Source organism: Dromiciops gliroides, chromosome 6 (genome assembly GCF_019393635.1).
Source record: "Dromiciops gliroides isolate mDroGli1 chromosome 6, mDroGli1.pri, whole genome shotgun sequence".
In the NCBI taxonomy this organism is placed as follows: domain Eukaryota; kingdom Metazoa; phylum Chordata; class Mammalia; order Microbiotheria; family Microbiotheriidae; genus Dromiciops; species Dromiciops gliroides.
This window is the reverse complement of record NC_057866.1, coordinates 173158261-173182385: the sequence shown is the minus strand read 5'-3', so window position 1 is coordinate 173182385 and position 24125 is coordinate 173158261. Positions and strand designations below refer to the sequence as shown.

The window sequence follows — 24125 nt, the reverse complement described above, 5'->3', positions numbered from 1 at the left end:
CCTCTCCCTCTTCCTTTTTCCTCCATGGTTTCTTGGTCTCTGCTCATTAAAATTATGCCTTTTGGTGTGCGTGGGTACGTGCAATACAGACGTGCCCATAAATGATAGTCTCTCCATGCAAATGTGCGCGCGGTGCATTGGCACGGGATGTCCGAGGTTACGTGTAGTTTGCAACTTCAGAAGCTGCTCAAGCTCTGACAATGTGATGTGAGTGCAACTGCAGCCTGGCAAGAATGAGAAAAATGTTAGCGGGATTGTGAACTTTTCATTTACACTCATTGCAAACCCTTGCCTTGGAGGCCAAAATGAATGAGACTTGGCAGGTTTGACTTTACTCGTGTGTGTGTGTGTGTGTGTGTGTGTGTGTGTGTGTGTGTGTGTGTGTGTGTGTGTGTGTGAGAGAGAGAGAGAGAGAGAGAGAGAGAGAGAGAGGAGAGAGAATATACATACATATATGTATATATCATAAGTATGTTACTGTCACTTTAGGAAAGTTGTCACGTTTGTTAAGTAATACACTATAGGTTAAAAAAAGTGCACCAATTAACCAACCAGAAGATAGGAAAGGGGGAAAAAAATACAGAGCTTCTTGGAAAGGTTTTAAGAGAATTGAAAATGTACCGCACACACGCACTTTTTTTTTTAATTCACCTTTGTACCCTCAAGTCCTTAACTCTCGGTGTTGTGCTTTTGTATGTGTTGTTGAATGTAGACTATTTTGTGTGTGTGTGCTGGAAACGAGTTAATCCTGCATAGGAAATGAGAATTACTTTCAGCTTTCAAGTGTACCTGAAATGTTTAGAAAACTCTCAAAGGCAAGTTCCCTTGGGCTGGGACTGAGCAGAGCTGGAGAAAGGCTCCTTTCATAGAGCCAGGACAGCTTCAGGGTGTGTAATTTGCTTAGCCTCTGAACCCCATAGGATTTACATTATTCCGATTTCGAAGCACCTTTTCTCTTGATCTACCATTATGAAGTCATTTTTAAGAACACTCTGTAAATAGAAATATTATACTTGCCCATGAAACCACAATGTTAATGCAGACTGTTTAAAATTAGACTATTAAACACCCAGTTTTCAAGTGGTGACTTGTAATGTTGCAAGAAAAAAATAGAAATATACATGTTTTATATTAGTTTGTATGACATTTCTTCAGCATGCAAGAATGCCATTACTTCACATTGTCCAGGCCAAACCAACACAGATGCATACCTAGAAAATCAGGGATAGAGTGCATAATAACTTTAAACCACAATAACTGAAAAGACAGTTTAAGTTATTGTGGTGGCTAAAAACTTCAGCTTTGAACTTGAGACATTAGAAGTGTCTTCTAATCCTTCACTGAAGGATGATTCAACACAGTTCACAGAATTGAATAAAATAAAGGATTTGTGGGCCTTTTTGCAGATGTTTAAATGAATAGAGTATATGATACAGAAGGTTGCTGAATTTCACTGGAGAGATTGATGTTGCTGTTTCTTACTACTTTCTAATGGAATGACTTGTAGCACCTGCCTGAGCTGTGGATCAAAGAGCAACCTAGGGTCAGTCTCTAATCTGAGGAATTGCACAGGGCTCCAGGAAAAGTGATCAACAGAATAAGAGACCCAAATATACCCTGCTGAGAATGATATCAGACTGACCTTTGTCCTTAGTTTTCAGTAAAAGACATGTCCATTTAAAAATATTGCATCTCATCAGATAAATTCCTTCCCAATTCAAGTGCTCCAAATTCAAAACACTATTGACCCCCTTTTGTTTGATGGCTCTATTTTCCCCTACTCTCTGCCCCTCCACCTGTCACCTGACATCACTTCTCTTTCTTTGTGGCCCTTCTACTAATTCACCCATCACTTCTGAGGTGGGGGTAGGGGAGGTTGGCTTGTCCTTCCCCTGCACTCTTCTTCACCTTCTACTACTTTCTGGTTGTTAACATACCCAGGAGGCTATCAGAGAGCAGTTCACTAAGTCGGGCCACATTCTGACCCTTCTAGACCAGACCCAACCCTTCTCTGAAGATTCATGCCCTCTTGTATTCTAATCAGCTGGCAAGTGTTTCTGCTATGTTTAGCTCTCCCCAGTAGCAGAGGCAGGGAGGGGGCTGGAACAGTGGAGCTGGCCTAATGGCCTCTGTGGTCCAAGGAGAATCGGACCTAGGAGCACTAGGGGGCAGTATGGAGCTATTGTCCTGCACATGCTCAGGTAGATTTTCTATTTCATAATTGTAAGTTTTGAAGGGGGGGTAACAGGTAGACTTCTAAAGAAGATTCCTAAATTGTATAGGCTTCCTTTTTACTTCACTTGCCATACGTCCCCTTCCCTTGTGCCAGTGTTTCTGAGTGAGCTGCTGATTTATTCCTAGTTATTGCTTTCTTCTGAAACTGATTCAATTCTATAACCACAAAACTCACTACAGATGTTACTTTGCAAATGACATCAGCTTCCGGATCTCTATCCTCACCTCACCCAATCATTGTACTGTTCCCTGCATGGTCTTCAAACAGCCAGACCCTGGAGGGCCATATTGATCCAGGATGGCCATGATGATCCTTGTTTGGCCTTTGTTCGATTTCAACTTCAAGGATCCCCACAAAGCCTGGATGGGTTCCAAGGTCCCTGCCTGAACCTGCTCCAGGCCTACCCCAGTTGACAGGAAGCAGTGACAGTGAATTGAATTTGGAGCCAGAAGACATGAGTTCAAATGCCAGTCCTTCTAAATTTTGTGTTTTGTGTCCTAAGTAGTCTTTCTATCCCAATGCCTAGAAGTCTTCACATAGTATTTACTGAATGGAATGTTAAAAGTGACAGTTTCAGATAACTAGTCTACTTTGGTAAGTTTGTAAATTTGAAATTGCCTAATTTATATGCACATATTTCTAAAATATATTCTATATACTAACTTGAATGTTCTATATTCTTACTACTTAATGGAAATTGTTGAAGACATTTTAATCTTTCCTTGCTGACTTAGAGGTCATTATTTATAACTGAATTATTGTACTAGGCATGAATACAGTGATGTCATCAGGCCCCTTTTGAGGGTGTAGGACTTTTCATCTTGACAGTTAATAGTCCCAGGTCTGGATTTTACAATTCTGTGTCTTTTTAATGTTGTGCTTTATTTTCTGCCTTTTCCCTGTTGGTGCTTATTGTTGCTCTCAATGTGCCTGCTTTTAGCTTTGCTCCTCCCCTCCCAATTTGCTACATACAAGCCGTCATACTGGGGAACTCCATGACCAAGTTTGTTAGAATGTCTAAATTAAGAGAAATGGAATGAAGGTACTCTTCCTTGAGGAAGTTGGATGAATATTACAGACATGAACTTGTAACATAATTTTGACTGTTAAGAGCCTTTTTGTAGTTTCTTGACAAGATGTTTCCAGGAATTTGAGGTTGTCATGTAGTTGGGAAAAACTTTTTTTAAAAAAAAACATACTTCACCCCCATTCATGAGTCTCCTTTTATTCCATCCCAATTATCCTATATTTTGTAGTAATCCTCCTGTTTTTGTTTTTTATTAGTAATTCAGAAACATTTAACATGCATAAAAAACTATACTTTTCAATCAATTGATTATGTATTAGAAAAGTTTAGCTTTTCCTGAATGGCACATGTGTCACTGTCTGATCTGTTTTCACCTTTTACCTAAAAGCTAAGCATTCGGCATGTTGGAGATGGTGGGACTATATGCCTGTTTCATTTCCTTGACCTTGTTACAACATGGCTGTTAGGCCTTTCTAATTGTCAGATTTTTTTTTTTTAGCAGCAAGCCAATGTAGAACAGTGGTCAGACATCTAACTTTAGTTATGTTATAATCTGGTGGAGTGTTGAACTTTGAATAATTTTGTGTAGTTAATGAGTATTACCTATAAACTATATATTTATGTATGTGTTTGTGTATTTATGCATGTGTGTTCGCACCTACTTATATATTCCTATTTTCTTCCTTGATGATTAAGAAAATTTAAAATTAATTTAATTAACTTAGGGGCAGCTAAGTGGCACAGTAGATAAAGCATTGGCCCTGGAGTCAGGAGTACCTGAGTTCAAATCCAGCCTCAGACACTTGACACTTACTATCCGTGTGACCGTGGGCAAGTCACTTAACCCTCACTGCCCCACCAAAAAGAATGTGCAGGTGAGTATTGAGAGTTGTATTTTTCAAGTATAAAAAATGGGCATTTATACAAAGTAATATTCCTTATTGAGGCCCCTCCAGTAGGTATGTATGTTGGGCTGTCAGTGGCTTCTTAAGTTGTATGTACCTAATTCCAGTTCAAGCTTAAGGTATTCTTTCGAGAATATCGGGAACCAGGTGTGGTGATGCAGGGACAATCACAGCTATTGGGAAAGCTGAGATGGATGGATCTCTTGAATTTGGGAGTTCTGAGCTGCAACATGCTATGCTAATTGGGTGTCCTCAGTCAGCAAAACATTAATATTATATGTGGGAGAGGAGAGGCGGGGAGAATGTGTCAGAGTGAAAGAACGACCACTTGCCTGAACTTTCAGATCAGTGTAACCCATCTGTGTGGGGATTGCTCCATCTATAACTATGATTTGAAGTATGCCAAAGGACTGTATCATTCACAAAATATTTCCCAAATATCTTAACTAATAATATCCCTTCTATTGTCTGATTTGGCTAAATGATTCTGTTTAGAAAGCTAAATTTTTATCTTATTTGTTACCTGGGTAGACTGATGTATTAAAGTGGACGAGTTGATCAGAATAGCCTGTTTTCACTTAACAGACAGCAAGGCAGTTTGGGGGTTAGGGGAGGATGGGGGGCTTATGATCTAGACATAAAAGGGACCTATTTAGAAGAGGAGATTAGGACAAAGAATGAGCATGGCATTGGGATACTGTTCAGGGATGGCAAATCAAGGTGTGATGCCGCAGTAGTAATTGCCCTGGGGTAGTCATGGAGAGAGAGGGAATGGACAAATTATGGAGAACCAGAAAGAGAATGTTTGTGTTTGTACACACAGTGTTCAATTCATGTTTCTTTTAATTAGATCAATTACTGTCTTTAAGAATGGTTCCTTAGGGATAGCGTGCTAATAATCATAACAGAAATGTCTAGATCTTTAAGGTTCATGAAGTGCTTTCTCCAAGACAATCCTGTCATCACTTCTGAGCCCTGGTTCTGAGAAGACACATGACTAGACCACAGTTATAAATTATGTAACTAAGTTAAAACAGCAGTATCCCACCTTCAAGTCCAAAAATTCAAGCTCCAACACCATGCTCCTTCTACTGGAAACTTTAAACCTGCCATTAAGGCTAACTCAAACATCCTTTTGCAAATCAAGCATCTTCTTCTTCTTCTTCTTCTTCTTCTTCTTCTTCTTCTTCTTCTTCTTCTTCCTCTTCTTCCTCTTCTTCTTCTTCCTCTTCTTCTTCTTCCTCCTCCTCCTCCTTCTTTGGAATTGGGGTTAAGTGACTTACCCAAGGACACACAACTAGTAAGTGTCAAGTGTTTGAGGCCTGATTTGAACTCAGGTTCTCCTGACTCCAGGGCCAGTGTTCTACCCACTATGCTACCTAGCTGCCCAAAATCAAGCATTTTCTATCAAAATGAGCTGTTGCCCCATCCATGTACTAGGCGAACATTGGTGCCAGTCCTGGAGAGCATACCTTATCTTTCTATTAATGGTCATATGACATCATCATGAGGCAGTATAGTGTAGTGATAAACACATTTGACTTGAATCCAGAAAACCTGGGTTCAAATCCTAGCTCTGACACTTCCTGATTGTGACTGAACCTTTCTCTATTTCTTCATTTGTAAAATGAGAGACTGTACTCCATGACTTCCAGAAGTCCATTCCAGCTATAAATATGTAATCCTCCCACAAGGTTTATCTTGCCTGGTGTGGTGAATACAGGACTGGCTGGACTTAGCTCCCAGAAGATACTAGTTCTAATGCTGGATTTACCATATAAAAGCTGTGTGATAGAAACAGCACCTCAACCCTTTAAACCTCAGTTCTCTTTTCTGCAAAAATGAGGATAATTGCCCCTACAGTATAGAACTGACAGAGTTGTGAAACTTGAATGAGATAACGTATGATGTGTCTGGACACACTGACAGCCTAAAAAAGCTATATAAGTATCAGTCATTATTCTTGTCTGACGAGTATTTATATTCTGTCCAAGGAACTCCTCTTCCTCCTCCCCCTCCTCCTTCTCCTCCTCCTTTTCCTCCTCTTCCTCCATCTCATTGTTATACAGCTTACTGCACATCAAATTTCTGTCTGTGGATTTGTACATAATTAAGAGCTAGGAAAACAAATAAAAAGGAGATGTTTCTTTGATCCTACCAACTCAAGAGGTTTCACAGTCCAGTCTCTCTTTATACCAAACCACTTTAAATTACCAACCGTAATTTATTTCTCCTTTGGCATAATGTGTTCAATTTCATTCATGAAGTGAAGTTATCAAATATATGGGACCCATCAAATAACAGAAGTTTTCACCTTTTAAAAAATCATTTAGGGGCAGCTAGGTAGGGACCTGAGTTCAAATCCAGCCTCAGACACTTGAAACTTACTAGCTGTGTGACCCTGGGCAAGTCACTTAACACCAATTGACTCACCAAAAAAAAAAAAAAAAAAGAAAAATCATTTAATTTCATTAAGTCAAAGAAAAAAAGTCAGGTTTAATGCTACAAAGGAGCCACGTTACAGTAATCAGATAATAAAAATGTCTATATTTAAATAACTTTCTGTCTTTTTATAATCATTGGAAACAAAAAGAACCACGATGGTAGAGTTTTAATTAATTGAAAACCTATGGCGAAATGTAAAGGGATTACATATTTCTGCCTTATATATCTTTGAGAATTACATATTGTATGCTTAAATACATAAAAATGCTCCTAAATTAGACCTGACTATTTTTAGATTTCCCTTTTTCCTTTTGCTTCTATTTTTAACCCCCTACAAGACCATCCCTTAAATTATTCTTGTTCCTTTGTTACTTTTCCTTTGCTTTGACCTTAGAGGTGTGGACTGTAATTTTGACTTTGAATTGGCTTAAAGCCAATGAGCCTTCTAAACCTTTACCATCTTTACTTTGAACCCTTATGACTGTTTTCAAGAGGAGGATCTTCAAGGTTTAGAGGACAATATATTTTGGTTTCACCATGTTCCAATTCAGACCAGAAGGCAGCTCCATACGTAGCTCTATAAAAGGTGGGCATTAAACAAGATCAGAGCCCTTGTAAAGAGGGATCCTGAGCTCCTGCCCAGAAAATATTTTAGGGAAATTAAGTGCTTGATCAAGAGTCAGCCTCTGAATGAAGCTTCACCTTATTTTGCAGATGATATATATTCTAGAAAAGCTGTTTTAAATGGGAAAAATACATATTTGGAATAATATTTCTTTAATAATTCTCTATTAAAATTTTAGAGATTTATTTCTATAGAAAAAAACAATTTTAGCATGTGAAGGTGATAAAAATCACACTTAGTCATAGCATTTGTTTCAAAGAACTTTGTAGTTTGAATGAATGTTATATACATTTAATTCCTTTACATGCCTACTTTATGGAGTGATTCAAAAAGAATCAATATGAACTTTGTATATTCATTTAGATGAAAATCAAAGTACAAGAGCATTTTCATTACATTGATAGTTTTTAGTGATTATCTGGGGCATGTTAGTTGTAGTTTCATGTTTATATCAGGGGTTTAGAATTATTTGGTTGCTAAAAGAGTTTCTTGGAGATTTTTGTTGTTGTTGAGTCATTTTTCAGTTGTGTCTGATTCTTAGTAACCACATTTGGGGTTTTCTTGGCAAAAATACTGGAGTGCTTTGCCATTTTCTTCTCCAGCTCATTTTTATACATGAGGAAACTGAGACAAACAGGGTTAAGTGACTTGCCCAGGGTCACACAGCTAGTAAGTGTCTGAGGCCAGATTTGAATTCCAGGAAGATGAATCTTTTGATGCTAAACCAAGCACTTTATTCACTGCAGCACGTAGCTGCTAATGTCTGATTTAGAGAAGAGTAACCAGGCAGGGCATTAGCCTGAGGAGGTTTGAATTTATGTAGCTGAAAAACACCACCTGTTTTTACAAAATTGTACTCAACTGTAGACACTCTAAAGCCTATTCAGATAGATATACCCTATGCATCTATTCAAACATTTCACATTCAAAAGTGACTGAGGCTGGATTTGAACTTAAGAAAATGTCTTCCTGACTTTAGGCCCAGTTTTCTATCCTCTGTGCCATATAGCTGACCATAGAGCTCAGAGGATGTCCATAATCACTGATTTGATTTTTTTTTTCTAATGAAGGCCTTATTATTTAACATTAAATGTATGTTGCCCTGACTAGATGATAGCAAGAGGTCATTTTTTGGACTCTTCTTTCTTCAGTTTATTCCATAAATATTTAAGTGCCTGTTATATACACAAGAAAAGGAGATACAAGATACATACTTTTAAGAAATATTTAACCTGGTATGTATGGGAGATAGCAAGTCATGTTTGACTCTAACAGAATGTGAGTAGTGTGAGACAAGGCTAGGGAAGCAGAACAGGTCCCCATTGTAAATCCTTGAATGCTAGTCATAGGAGTTTGTATTTTATTCAGGAAAAAAGCATAGAGGACCATTGAAGGTTGTTGTTTTTATTTGTTTGTTTGTTTTTGTAAAGTAAGAACATCACCAGAACTCTGCATGATGAAGATTATTTTGACAGCCGTGTAAAGTACAATTTGTAGAGGAATCTGAAAATATAGAAAGGCCAGTTAGGTTATTCCTGTAGTCGAGGGTAGTAAAAGGTAATGGTCTAAGCTAGGGTGTTTTTACTGGAAATGAAAAGAAGGAAAGGCATGAATATATTTTATGCATAGAATCAACAGGACTTGCTAACTGTTTGGATTGGTAAAGGGAAAATGTTAGATTCAAAGACAGTTTTGAGCCTGTGTGATGGAAAGAATGTTTTCAGGAATAGAAAGAAAACTGAGGAGGAAAGTTAGATTTGGGGTAAGAATGAAGTCAGATTTTAGACATATTGTTATCAAGGTGTCAGAGGGATATCAAAATGAAGATAGCCGAGTATTTGGAAATATTGAAATGGAGTGAGCACTAAGCAGAGTTTCATAAGAGGGAATTATAAAGGTAATGTTTGAAATTATGAGCATTATGAAATCATGAAGGGTAGAATGAGAGGGCAAGGATGGAAACTTAGGGACATCTGAATTCAAAGGTAATGAAGATGATGAGTAGCCAGCACAGTAAGCAGGGAAAAATAGGGCAAAAAAAGTAGAAAGTGTCAATGAAAAGAAAGATTAGTGTCATGGAATCCAAGGGAGATAGAATGGTATCAATAAGGAGGGTTGACTAACTGTTGCAGATGAATCAGAAAAATGAATTAGGATTAGAACAAAAGACCATTCATTGATGAATCTGGAGTGGTCTGAGAAGAGAGCATTAGGGACATTCAAAAAAGTAGTTTCAGTCAATCAATAAGGACAGAGGCCAGATCATAAAGAATTAAGGAATTAGGGTGAAAAGGAAAGAAAATCACAACTATAACCTACTTCTGTCATCTTTTTTTCCTTGTTTTGCTTGCCAAGTCCTGATATGTCTCTCATTCTTTTCCCTAGTATTATCTACCTCACTGCCATCAAACTTTTTTTTTCCTCCTAAAACACTGATTTCATTGCCACTTCCTTGCTTAGAAACCTCAAATGACTCAACTCTGCCTAGAGGAAGAAACACAAATTCTGCCCCACTTTACAAACCTTCCATCATTTGGATATACTCTCAGTGAGTGCAGCAAAACACTAACTCTAATGCACTAACTAAACCATCCTTCTTACTATCCACAACTTCTCCCCCTCCCCCCAAACAAAAGTCTGAGCTCATTTTTGACTGGGAACCTTTGCCCATGTTTCCACCCATTCATGGAATGCATTTCCTTCCCCCTACAACTATTCAAATTCAGCGGAATTCTTACCACCTCAATAAGGGTTTTTCCATAGTGCATCAGTGTGTGTAGATATAGAGATAGACATATATAATACACACACACACACACACACACACACACACACACAGCAATAGTAACTTAGAAAGATGGACTACTAGAAACTATTATTATTCCATTCCAGTCATTTCTACTTTTGTCCTATATGTCTGGAGATAATATACACCAAATAACAAAATAAACAATTATTTCATGATTTCATGATTTGTGTCAAATATGGTGGATCCTAATTGAATTTTGTCTATCCTACCTACCTTTTTATAGACTTCCTAGGGTTTGAAACGTCACACAAAAAGGGCGTGTCCAGATGTCATTTTGCCCAAGGAAGAGGTAGCTTGAATGAGTTTGGCTAAGGAATTTGAGGTAGAGAGATTGAAAACCTCTTGATGACTAGAGGCATTGTTGCTGATGTCAAAGTATGGCAAGTCATGTTTGGTAGTCAGTTAATTAGGGGAATAAAAGGTGTAGGATTTTATACCTGGAAGGGAGGTTAGAAATAATGTCCAACCTCTTAATTTTATAAATCATAGGATGATAGATTTAGAGATAGAAAACTCAGAGGTCCTCTAGTTCAACCCACTCATTTTATAGGGAAACTGAGGCTCAAATAAGTGATTTTTGTCCAAGGTCACCAAGCTACTTATTGGCAGAACTGAACTGAGTGCATTTGGCAATGCTGTCAAAAATGTGCATGGAGGGGCAGCTAGGTGGCACAGTGGATAGAGCACTGGCCCTGGATTCAGGAGGACCTGAGTTCAAATCCAGCCTCAGAAACTTGACACTTACTAGCTGTGTGCCCCTGGGCAAGTCACTTAATCCCAATTGCCCCGCAAAGAAACAAAAACAGAAAAAGGAAAAAGAAAAATGTGCATGGAATACCCTATGAAACAAAATGCAAACCACCAACAAAAGAATACTTTAAAAGGCAATGATAAAACATAGACATCCTTCACTTAAGGGAAAATCAATAAGAAATTTTGCTAAAACATAATAAACAAAACAACAATTTACAAAAGCAGCAAGCTTAGAATAGATTACTTGAATATTCAATTGTAAAAATTTCTTACCCCTTTGTCAGTCACACAGCAGGCCCAGAACAGTAAATAGGACCAGGTTATACAAACAAAAGGACAGTACCTAGGTTGTAGCCACACCCCAATTATTCCATACTAAGAACTGCACTTGTAAAGAAATTGCTTGTGGATGATGGGGATCTCCCTTCTTATATTGTAGCAATCTTCTACTTTACTTTTTTTTTTCTTTTTTTAAGGAGTGTGACAGGTGGGGTTGGTGATTAGGAGAATTAGTGCTAAGAATATAAATTGTGTTTATGTATGAATTATTGCTATGTTAGAGCTGAGAGGCACTTTAGAAACAATGTATTCTTATTGCTAATGTACTTATCACCAAGGTGAGGCATAGGACCTTGGGCAAGTCTTTTCTATTTTCTTCAAATTGGATTGAGATGATCCCTAAACTTCCTCGCTCTGTCTTAAATTTTCTAATTCTTGAATGCTTTGGAGTTTTTCATTTGGAGACTGAAATATTAAAGAAACAATACTTTATTGAGCTGCCCATGTACTGAAAATGTCTACCCCTTCAAACTATATTTGCTCCTTATTCATATCTTGTAGGATCATATATCTAGAGACCATCTGATTAAAACATTTCATTTTATAAATGAGGAAACATAAGCCCAGGGAAACTTGCCTAATGTTACTTATATTGGAATCCAGGGTCTCCAAATTCTGAACTAGTGTTCTTAATATTGTCCTTGTCTACACCCTAGCTTCTTCCAGGTTTGAGCCCATATGGGGTTGCACAGCTGAATGTGGGTGTCGAGAAAAATTTGGCAATCCTAAAAACTTATGTTTACTTATTTTATATACGTATATTCCCCAGGTCACATACAACTTTCTCGGGTGAAAAGGGGTCACGAATGGAGAAAGTTTAAGAAGCCCTGCTCTACATTATCAAGTTATGCAATGATTAACTAGGAAAGTCAGTGTTACATACCAAATGGCTTCTTGGGGTGGTGGGAAAAAACTCCAGATTTGGACATCAAGGCCTGACCTTGGGCACGTCCATGATGTTTTTAATAGCACTTTCAGGTTGATGGACAAAGTCCTTAATTTCAAGGTGATGGAAAACTAAAGTTCAAAGTGTTGTTATTAGAAACTATTAATAGTAGTTTATTATTGTATCTGTATGTTACTGCTTCATTGGTATGGTGAACCTTTGATGAGTGCAGGTTTGTCAGTACCTTAGATAATGTGGTTCTGTCTGAGGCCTCATTTCTCCTGGGAGTGATTTAATAAGTGCCCTTCCAGCCCTGAGAATCTGTGACTGACTCCAATGAGCTTGCTCACTTATAATAGCCCCTTCCGGTTGCCACGGTGCTGAGTAACCACCATAACCACTGCCTGGTTCCTAAAGTAAATCTGCTCCTCCCAGGGTCTCTAATCCTGCTTTCTGCGCATTTTACTTCGGTCTGGCCTTACTTCCTTCTGTTGCAGCTTTCCTTTTTCACTTGTCTTTTATCCTGCCCTAGGGGTAAATGAATCCAGGTCTGAGGAAAAGCCTCCTCCCTCCTCTCTCTTTTAGTGGGGGAAAGTAAACTGGGCTGTGGAGGGTGAAAAGTTCCTACAACAAAGAAAGCAGCCAGTACACCTTAATCTGCAAATGCAAGGATTCAGAATTGCCTAAACTCTCCTGCAATGCCCTACAGACCTAGAAAGAGACCCTTGAGACTAAGAAGATTGAGTGCCCTAGGGAAACCAGCTTTTCAGCATTTGGGGGGAGGGGGGAGGGGGAGAAAAAGCCCTAAACCTATTTCCTGTGAATAAAGTGGAGCTTCTTTTTGTCCCTAGCTCTCTGACAAGTCCTACTTTCTGGTATGTACTGTATTTTCAGAGCAGTATTGTATCCGCTTCCCTCTTAGTTGCCTCCCTTGAATGGAGTTATATGAATGTGGGTTACAACTCTCAAACCGTGAAAATTAAATGTTGCCAAAATGAATAATGCTAGAGACGGCATAATCGGTTGCCAGATTTGAGAAGATAACCAGGGTCTGAAAGAACTGATCATACTAAAATTTACTGAGTACTTCTGTTAGTATTTGTTTCAGATGCATTTCTCTAAAACAAGATATTGAAGTTTGTCTTCAACCTTCTGAATATTGCTTTCTAGAAATTCAGTCAGCAAATATTTATCAAGGGACTGCTATGTGCAAAGCAGTGTGCTAGATGAGGAGAATGAATAGGTATAATATTTATAGGAAAGGCTTTAAATAAGATCTTCGAATGATTGGCAAAATCTGTAATTTGTGAGTTTTTAAAAGTTCAAACTATTATTTTTCAGTTTAGTAACCCACCCTTTTATTTATAATTGAGGGGGAAAGTAATGATTAATTGATTTGAATAAGCATATGTGTATGTATACATTGGAGTCTAAACTCCTTTTTAGCTCAAAAATTCAGATTAGAAACAGAATTTGTTTCCTCCCTCCCTCCCTTCCTTCCTTCCTTCCTTCCTTCCTTCCTTCCTTCCTTCCTTCCTTCCTTCCTTCCTTCCTTCCTTCCTTCCTTCCTTCCTTCCTTCCTTCCTTCCTTCCCCCTCCCCCTTTTTCTTCTTTCCTTCTTCCTCCCTCCCTCCTTCCTGCCTTTACCCCTCTCCCCCACTCTTTCTTTCTTTCTCTCATTTTCTCAGTTGGAATGTAAGTACAGTATAGAAGCATCTATCTACACACTTCTCAGTGCTTGAAGGTTTTCTTCATGAAAGAAAATTAACTCTTTTTTAAAGCCCCAACTCTTCAGGTTTGGGACTTGATCTTAGATTCCAAATATTATTGGGGTTCTGTGACGCTGTTCAGGTGTGTACTTGGTATTACATTTCGGAGATCCTTTAAAAAATCTGATGATTTCTCATTTATGCACCATAAAATATAGCATTTAAATTAAATCATTTTAACATATTAAAGCACTATTCAATTCTAATAAAACAAGGTAAATGCATGAATCCTTTTCCAGTTTATATCTTGCAAGTATTTATAATATCTAAATGAAACCTTAGAGATACTACAGTAACTCTTCTAGGTAGCTGAATTGTAACTAGGGTGTGAAAAAATTAGGGTTTTGCCTCAGAGTGTCAGATTTTAGATAGTACTTGTACTTCAACAGATAGGAAAAAAAAAACAAAAGAGCTTAGTTTCTAATTAGTCAGAATAATGAGTTATGGTAGAACTATGGCTTAAAGATGCACATACATGCATATATCTTCATGCAGAGTTGTCTTTATAGAAAAAAACAAAAAACATTCCTATAGAATACCTCAAGGTGGATAAGTACCCTTTAAGGATGCCCTAGTAGACAGTGACTGCCAATAATAATGATGATAATAGCCAACTTTTATATAGCACTACTTACTGTGCTAAAATGCTGTACAGTTATTACCTCATATTATCCATATAACAACTCTGTGAAGTAAGTTACTACTATTATCTCCATTTTACATATGAGGAAACAGAAAAAAGAGGTTAAAAACTGAGGCAGAGATTAAGTGACTTGCCCAGGGTCACACAGCTTGTAAATGTATCTTAGGCCAAATTTGAACACAAATTTGAATTTGACTTCAGGCCCAGAGTTCTACCAGCTTCATCCTGTAGGTGTCTATAGATTTTGTTAGCTCCATGAACCTATTAAAGTGTAAAAATAAAGTCTCACACACACACACACACACACACACACACACACACACACCCCAAAAGTACATTTTTTTAAAATGGAGAGATATGCAGTACCCATTAGTTAGTCTCTACATATGATTACTTTCAAAGTAATCTAGTGAGGATTAATCTGACCATTTGCTTAGTACTGGAAAATTATTGCACCGTTTTATCTAAAGGCCTGGAATGCATGGCCCATAGTCTTGGTATAGGAAGTATTCTTATGTCGCCGGAGCTGTGGAGTGCTGATATTGTAGGGAAGCCTTTTGCAGTAAGTAGCAGAGGCTATTTTGAGTAGCTCAGTGTTTTCAGAGTAGAGATGTGCTTCTCCTTCTTAATGTGCCCCAGCTGGGCTCTGCACCTGCCTTATGATACACTTTAGAGTCCAGCACTGGTCTAAAAAGAATATTGGATTTTAGTATTTATCTCGTGTTCCTTGCGCTGCTTATTTTTGCTGAATATTTCTAGGAACATCTGTCTTTTAAAGAGTCGTTTTCTTTCTCTCTCTTCTTTTTTCCATTGAGAAATGAAGGGTTCCTTACTTCACTTAAAACCAGGCATGCTCAAAGAACCCAGGGAATCAGAAATGCAAATTGGAGGTCATTAAAACATAATTTCTTTTTAGATGACATTTGAGGATATTTTAATCAGTGAACCCAATATGAACATTTGCTTAAATTGTGAACAAAATATAGAAAAGGCATCTCCAATTCCCTTATCCATATTCATTTTAAAATTGAATTCTCATTAGATTTTGATTAAAAGTTATAGTAAAAGTGTTCTTTTTATATTGCTGGAATTCAAAGATAAATGATTACCAGTGGGAGGCAAAAGGCCTGAGGATATAGTAGAAACTCAATACCCTCTGGCACTTTTAACAATGTCCTTATTGCAACACTATGGAACCTCTAGACAGGTTCAGTCAGGACTGTAGTCAATTATCCCAGGAGTATTTGGATTCTCACCTCCAAGAACAGATAAGATCCAGTATGAGCTTTGCTAGTAATTCATGAAAACAAGCAGTAATAGTAAAACCTTAATCATTTATCAAAGAAACAGAAAGCTCTGTAAATTTGTTTGTGTGGGCAGGTCATAGAGTGAGCACTAGAAGGGACCTCATAAATGATCCTTAGGCAGCTCCTACAGTGCAGGAGGTGGGACACACTTAAAGGAGGGACTTGTCTTCTGGAAACAGGTTTATGGTGCAAGCAATTAAAGAACGAAGGGTGGTGGGGGAGGCAGTGAATCTATTCTTTCATTCTTCCCCATAGAATTTAAAGTCAGTCAAGCTATACACAGCTGTGAATTTTTATTTTGTTTGTAGTTTAGTTTAGTTTAGTTTTGGAGGATTGATCGTAGAAAAGTTGGAAAGTGCATTAGAAATTATATAATTCAGGGGCACCTAGGTGGCACAGTAGACAAAGCACCGGCTCTGGATTCAGGAGGACCTGAGTTCAAATCCGATCTCAGACACTTGACAGGTACTAGTTGTGTGACCCTGGGCTAGTCACTTAACCCTCATTGCCCCGCCCCGCAAAAAAATATATAATGCAGAGGTTCTCAACCTTTTTGGTACCACAGATCCCTCTTAAAGCCTATGGAGCCCTTCTCAGAAAATGATGTTTTTCAATATATAAAATAAAATACATTGACAATAAATGAAATACATTATATTGAAATAAATGTTATCAACAGTTTAAAACAAACTAAAAGTTCACGGGCTCTTAGGTTAAGAACCTTCCCAGAAACCACCTATTTTACAAATACAGAAACTGAACCTCAGTGATAACCCTAATAACTATACTAATAATTATTCTATCTAATAATATAACAATATAATAATGTATCTAATAATTAATATATCTTTGGGGCCGTGCATTGCAGTAGAAAAGACTTTAGGGTAGTAGAAGTTGCTCAGACTCCCACTTAGCTTTTTTCACACGTAGTTTTAAATGAGATTTCTGGCATATTGGAAAAAGGGACCATGGCCTCGAGCTTAGAGCAAGTGTTTATCTGTTTTGTTTAGTTTGATGTTCCGCAGCCAAAACCATCTATGTTTTGAAGAAAAGCAGCAGCCCTAAAACAGCAGGTGTGTATGGGGTCAGTGATATTTAGAGGTGCAACCACAACACCTGGCTGCTAGATTGATGCTTACCTCTGAGCAAGTGCTCACTGCTTTCCTAGGATTTTAACTTTGCTTGAAGGTTACTAGCTTGATTATTAAAGGGGGAGAAGCTGGGAATAAAATGATTTCTGTGTTCTAGAAATGAGAGTCCACTTTCATGGAACAAAATTTGTGTTTACTCTGTATCAGTAACTTTTAACAGGCATCAGTTGGACACTCCATTAAACTAACTGCTCTAAAAATGGTTTCCTTTAGAAGTATCCTTTATGTGTTAGAAATTAAATTAGGCCATCTGTATTTTGGACTTCTTTGCCAGCTCTCCCTTTGGAGGTTTCTGGAAGATCAGCCACATCATAGCCAAATATTCTGAGGTGCAAATCTTTGGCAAGAGAATGCCAATACCCGGATTCTGCTTGCAAATAAAGGGAAAAGGGGACTTGTGGAATATCTTTGCTAACAATTTAGAATGACAGAAGGCACAGGAAATGCTTTTGGTATGGGGGAATGTGTGTCCTTTCCAAACAGCAAACATTGTTCTGAAAATGTCCCGGTAGTGGTGAGTTATACGAGGCTGCATCCATCTGAGGAGAGCCTGTTTAACTGGCTTGTGGTTCTGGGGCTCACTCAAACACTCTTAAACAAAATAAAGGGAATGGATGTAATAACTTCTTTATGGAAAGGCCATAAAAAGCTACAGGGCCGTGTAAACAAATTGGGTCATTTACTAGATGTTTAAGTGATAGATTTGCAGTCCAAATTCAGGGGTGTGTATTATGTTTTACGGGCTCTTGACCATGGTTTACCTTGGGAATAAGGACTGAAACTAGTTTTTGGTAGTATTTTGAAATCCATTGTTAATGTTTTACTCTCCTGTTGAAAGCACACGATTAAACTTGTAAGCATTTAGTATCAGAAATTTGTTCCATCTTGGATAACGGGCATCTGTCTACAACTCCTGTATGAAAACTTGAGTTATGTCATCATTTTATAGTAGCACTATGATCTGTTCCAGGGGAAACAAAATAAAAATATGATGGAAATTGAAATTTTCCTTCTGGGCACAGACATGTCCGGACTAATTATAAAATAACTGTCCTGGCATATAGGAATATGCTCATAACTACAGATATGTCAAGTAGTAATCGAGCAACAGTTATGACTTAACAGTGGCTATAACAATACTAGTATAGCAATAACAGCTGTTATAACTATGCAGGTGTGTTATATTTTAGATTTGAAATAATATGTCCTATGCCAAGGTGTTTCTGCTTATAGGAAAGCAGTTTCACTGACCTAAGCTATTCCTTCCCCCCCCCCACCCCCAAGGGCAATGGCAGTTAAATGACTTACCCAGGGTCACACAGCTAGTAAGTGTCAAGCGTCTGAGGTTGGATTTGAACTCAGGTCCTCCTGAATCCAGAGGTGGTGCTTCATCCACTGTGCCATCTAGCTACCCCCCTTTTTTAATTTTAAAAGCTTGCTGAAGAGTTCACATTAGGGGAAAAAAAAACAACTGTTCAAAAGGGGCATACCAGAGTATGTGTTAGATATCCATAATATTGAATGGTGAAGAGTCTCTTAAATACTCACCAGCATTCTTATAATAAATACAATGAATGGATCAATCATTTTTAATTGTTTAATACGTAAAAAGCACTGTGGAAAGCCTTGGGACACCAAGGACACCAGTAAGACAATCTAACTCTCAGAGAATTCCCATTCTAATGGGGAGATAACACATAAGAATGTTTCGGGTACAAGTCAGAAGGAAAACCTCCATTGGACTTAGGGAGTAGCACCAAAGTAGACTCTTCTTTTATGCCATTTCTACTGATAAAATGATAAATTCAAAAATACCAACTTGTACCTTCCTTCTGTCTATCAGCAACAACACTAATGATGATAACTAGCAGTTCTATAGATAGCACTCACTATGTATCAGGCAGTGAGCTGAGGGCTTTATGAATGACATTGAAATTGACAATGAAATTGTCCTCTCATTTGAGCCTCACAACCCTGGGGGAAGGGCAGGTGCTGTTATCATCTCTGTTTTACAGATGAAGAAACTAAGGCAAAGTGATTTGCCCAGGATCACACAGCTAAGAGGCCAAATTGGAACTGAGATAATTTTGACTCTAGGCCTAGTGCTATATCCACTCATCACCTATCTGCTGGAAGAATTTTCCTTCATTGCTTCCCTATTGTCTTAATAAATAACAGCCAGACTCCTCCTCTGCCTACCACATTGTAAAGAGCTTTCCAGTCACAATCATCACCATACTATTCAGGACCTACCTTATAACATACCCCTCCATGTACCTTATGCTCTAGTTAACAGGGAAAGAGAAGTCCCTTGCTTATTCCTGTGCTAATCCTGTACTTTCCCTGATCTATGCTTTTACTCCCTATTTCCTGTAATTGGAAAACCTCATCCCTCTTGCTAAAATCCTATCCATCCTTTTAAAACCACCTCAGATGCTTTCTTCTGTTCCCGGTCAATAATCCCTCTCCCTGCCCCCCTTTTGGACCTCACACAGAATACTATTTACATGAAAAGTACATATAAGAATAGTGTATTATTTCATATTAGAGGTATTTGTATTTGTAATGTAAACTCTTCTCCTCCTCCCCCAACAAAGATGTTTTATCTAAACTGTGTGTCTTTCTGAGAACTTGCCATCACAGTTGCTTAATAAATGTTTGTCTAGTGTTATTGAAAGTGAAGATCAGAACTAAGGAAACTCAACAGTTCCTGTCAATACGATAGAGTTTACTTACCCTGTAATGTTATTCAATAATTGTTGGCTCTTCTGTTCGTCCTTTAGAGGAAATGATTAATTTTTACCAAAGGTTTCTTCCAGTGAGCCTTCAAAGTTTCAAATAGTGATGGCATCATCTCGTACTGGCAGCTTAGTGAGGTGGGAAGTCTAGAAAAGGAAATAACTGTACCAGACTTTTAAAAAAAAAATTAAAAACAATGGGCATTGATAGATATTACAGCTTTTCTCTGTAGTTCGAGACCTAGTCCTTTTTTGACCGAATAACAAGGGGCTACTTAGCTAGGCAGATTAAAATTGAGGAACAATTCCAAACTCTCATTTTAGATTTAGCTTCTTTTGATCTCAGCAGGAAGCTTGGCATCTTCCTTCTTCAGATTTCCATTTACCTATGCTAGATCAGCCAGTTCATCTTGTGTGTGGAATTCTCCTCTTGTATAGCACCATCCTGAGACTCTGGAACAATATAATAAAGGGTAGACTTATCCGTGGTGTCAGGGAGTATGGATCTAGTGATTGAGAGAACACACACATATACAAAACTGTTAAAGAACATATTTACAGAGTAAACATCAAACTGTATCGAGAAAATTAACTGTCCAGATGACACTAGGGAAGAATGTGGAAAAATGAAAGGAGTTAAGTTACATAAAGAATATGGAAGAGAGAAAGTTGTTTTCATAGAGTGAGAAAAATGGATTAATAGAAAGCATAGAAAACAATCAGTGAGAAAAGGTGCTTAAATGCTAGGCCATTTTTTTTTTTTTGCATTTAATATAGTAAGTAAGAGGGAGCTACTCTAGATTTCCTTATGGGGGGAATAACATGATGAAAAGAACATTTGAGAAAGATAATTCTTGAAGTTGAGTTATATAGGTCTTGAGGTTACATAAAAAGTTAGTGGGACTCCAATAAGATGTATGGCATCTTTAATCAACCTGATTTGTCTCCTTCTGGCTTTGTAGCATGTAACATGACTTTGGAATCCACAGGAGGGGGAAAAAACACCACAGGCTTGCCAAATTCTCTGCTGGAAACGGAGACCCTGCCCTCTGAGGCAGCTGGCAAAAATAGGTTCCTAAGTAGTTCTTGAAACTGCTTAGGAAATTATGGGAATGAGCACATGTTAACAGCAACTGTGCACATAGAGAATAACTAGGTATGTGTTCCATATGAATCCAAAACAAAGTCAGGTGCCAGATCTTGATTTGACCTTCCCATCATTTCTCATATCTACCTCCTCTCTGCTCAAAATGAGCACCACTCTAGTGGAGGCCCTTATCAACTCTTAACCAGACTCCTATAATGGCCTTCCAAATTCTATTCCTAGCTTCTCTTCCCTTACCTCGTCAATCCATCCTCCACATAACTGCTAAACTATTGTGCCTGACACACAAATCTGACCATGTCACTCCCCTGCCTTAAGGAATCTAAGAGATCATCTAACCCTCTCTAACCTCTCATTTTTAAAAATAAATGACAAAACTGGGGCCCATTGAAGTTACTTGCTCAACTTTACATAGGATATAAGTGGCAAAACTGAAATTGAACCGTTATCTTCAGCAATCTATTTCTCTCACCATATTCCACAGTACTCTCCACTTCTGAGTAATGTTCCATTACTTTGGATACCATTTAAATTGTTTGTTAGTATTTTAAATGGAGTCATTAGTGTTTGACAAAAACAGCTAGCACAGGGAAGAATCACTAACAAATTAGTGAATTAGAGTTCTCTTTTTAGGTTGTTTTGTGTTTTTTTCTTTCTTTCTTCTTATAAATAACTAGTTTTAACTATAAAGGTTGCTTGGCAAATTATTAAGATCAAGTTTACACTTCTTGTAAACTTGTGACCTGTTCATAGCTAGCTAGTGGCAAAGCCAAGATGCAGACCCAGACCTCCTAAATCTTAATTTAGTGCTTCTAAATACATAGAAGTGTGGCATATGCTTTGGAAATCCTGTCACCTACTGCTGGCATCTTTGCTTTTGACTTTAAGCTTGGTGTGATAGGCGTTATCTACAAAAAGAAAAAAAAAGTAATTCATTTTACCTCTTGATACAGGTAAACTATCAGTGATGAATTACCAGCAGGTATGAGAAATACTAAATCAGAAATCCATGGTTTAATTTAATTGTATGAACAGTGTTTTTCATACTTTACCCTATAAGAATTTCAGTATCTTTTATATTTTCCCCCAATTGATATTTTTTCAACATAGAAATAATACTACCATATATTTTATACATAGTGGTATTAGAACAAGTCCTTATTTATGGTGAGGGGGGAGGAATCGATTATTATTGTTATTTTTTGTCAGGTAGCTCATAACACCCTGACTTGGTAAGTTTTATAAGTTAGGCTAAGTCCCTTAGACCTATTTTTATGCATTACTACTCTTCTGTGTTGTGATAAACCACCCTTGATAGTCTCTAAAAAAGAATCCCATGCCTGATTTCACAACTGGGAGACATAATTAATGTCTGGCTTCACATTGAGTAACTCTAGAGGGCTGGCTCCTTGAATCTCTTTTGCCTGGGCTCAGTATGAGAAGTGGGTAAAGGAGCCCCAATGGCAAAATTTTAATGATTGTTTAAAATGTATTTTATTAACAAAAACAAAAAAAATTATAATTTCCAGGAAAATTGTTTTTATAAAGGAAGCTGTGTGAGCACAATTTATTGTGTAGTGACTATTAGTGTTGTTTATCACTTCAAAAATGAATTGTAAATTCCATTTTCAAGAAAAATAAGCCAGAATAAAAACAATACAATAGAACTATATAATTGGAACTATTTGTTCCCTCTTCCCATATTTTTCCCATTTTTCCATTTTAGTGTGGCGGGCTTCAGTAAGTACATATACTGTTCTAGTTTTGTTTCTTTATGCCATTTACTTTATGTCCTTCCATTTTAAATCTTTCAGTATTATTCCATACCATCAATATAATGCAAATGTTCAATCATTTTCCAAACTAGAGATACTTAGGTTTTCCATGTTCTTGGTTTTACCAATAAAGCTCTGCATATTTTGTTTGTTTTTTTCATTATATTTATGGCAAAGCTCCCAGTAATGGGTCACAGGGTCAAATGCTATGATCATAATGTATTTCTAATTGCTCTCCAATAAGACTATGCTGATATTGTTGTTGTTTGTCCTTCATTCTTGAAGAGGACCATGACATCAGGAGGTGATGACATGACTTGTAGTGAATTGGATTTAAGTGAGGGAGGGCTTTGCAAAAGTCTCTCTCTCTCCTTCAGAGCCATTTGGGTCCACTGGCAAGGTACACATCAGGATGACTAGAGATGGCCTGAATGTTTTGGAGGCAGTCAGGATTAAGTGTCTTGTCTGCGGTCACACAGCTAAGTAAGTGTCAAGATTCTGAGGTCACATTTGAACTCATGACTTCCTGACTTCTGGCCAGTTTTCTATTTATTCACTGTGCCACCAGCTGCGAATTTCACTATGTAATAACCTATCTATTTCTACGAAGCTCAACTGGCACCGAGTTTTGGCTTTCATATTTTATATTTTGCTAATTTAATATTTGAAACAACACATCAAAGTCATTTTTCATTTGCATCGCCTTGATGGCTGAACAATTTTCAGATGGTTATTAACAATCTCTATACCTGCAGTCAACACATGATTAAGTCATCTGAACAGATTAAAGTTTGTAGTTCTTCCTTTACATATGTTTCTTACAAATTTGGGCTGTTGGACTTTTACCAGATACATTAATTACAAATATTTTGTTTTCATTTGTTACTTTATTCATTTTCTTTTGGTTATATTTATTGCACATTGCTATACAAGTTTTTAAAATTGTTATCAGGTCTGTTAACTTGATCCCCAACAGTTTTCCACTTATTATTTTTTAAAAAATTCACAATCACAATTGAGATTAACATGTCATCCAATTTGCCTTTAATTTGTGTGGTTTCATTTCTTAAATAATATTATCCATCTAATTGAATCGATTATTCTAGAGAATAATATAGGGAAATGTGGAGTTGTTCATTCATTAATTCATTTATTCATTTGTTTGTTTTATCAGGCTGCTGTCGTTTTCCCAATGTTTTTTTTTTTTTTAAACAGAGCGGTGATTTATTTCTTGCCTTTTATTGCATATTGTGAACAGGTCTCCCCGCCTCTTTTTTTTTTTTTTAACAATGTAATCATTCATTGTAAACATTGGCTATGCTCATGAATGTACATAAATCCAGCTGGCTTCATTTTGGGTTTTGGAATCACAGATCTCCCCTTAGGGACTGAAAATGGACAACTTTGATTTCCTGTCACCAAGGGCAAAATGCTTGAGAGATCTTCATCTTAGTCATCCAATGGTGTGTATTTGTCTTTGGGAGCCAAAAAGTGAAAAGAAAAGAAATCAAATTGAGTTTTTCAGCTTTTGATGATAGGAGACGTTGGGAAAGAAGTCTTTAATTCTGGCATTTGGACAAAACAGGAGCATCCGAGAGAGAGAGAGAGAGAG

The 24125-nt window shown here is 37.5% G+C and overlaps 1 protein-coding gene across 1 annotated transcript in view; it reads left to right on the top strand.

Moving 5' to 3' along the window:
* Window positions 1–24125, top strand: part of PDGFC (platelet derived growth factor C) — a 237388-nt gene that overhangs the window by 718 nt on the left and 212545 nt on the right. The gene's annotated exons all lie outside the window — the stretch shown is intronic.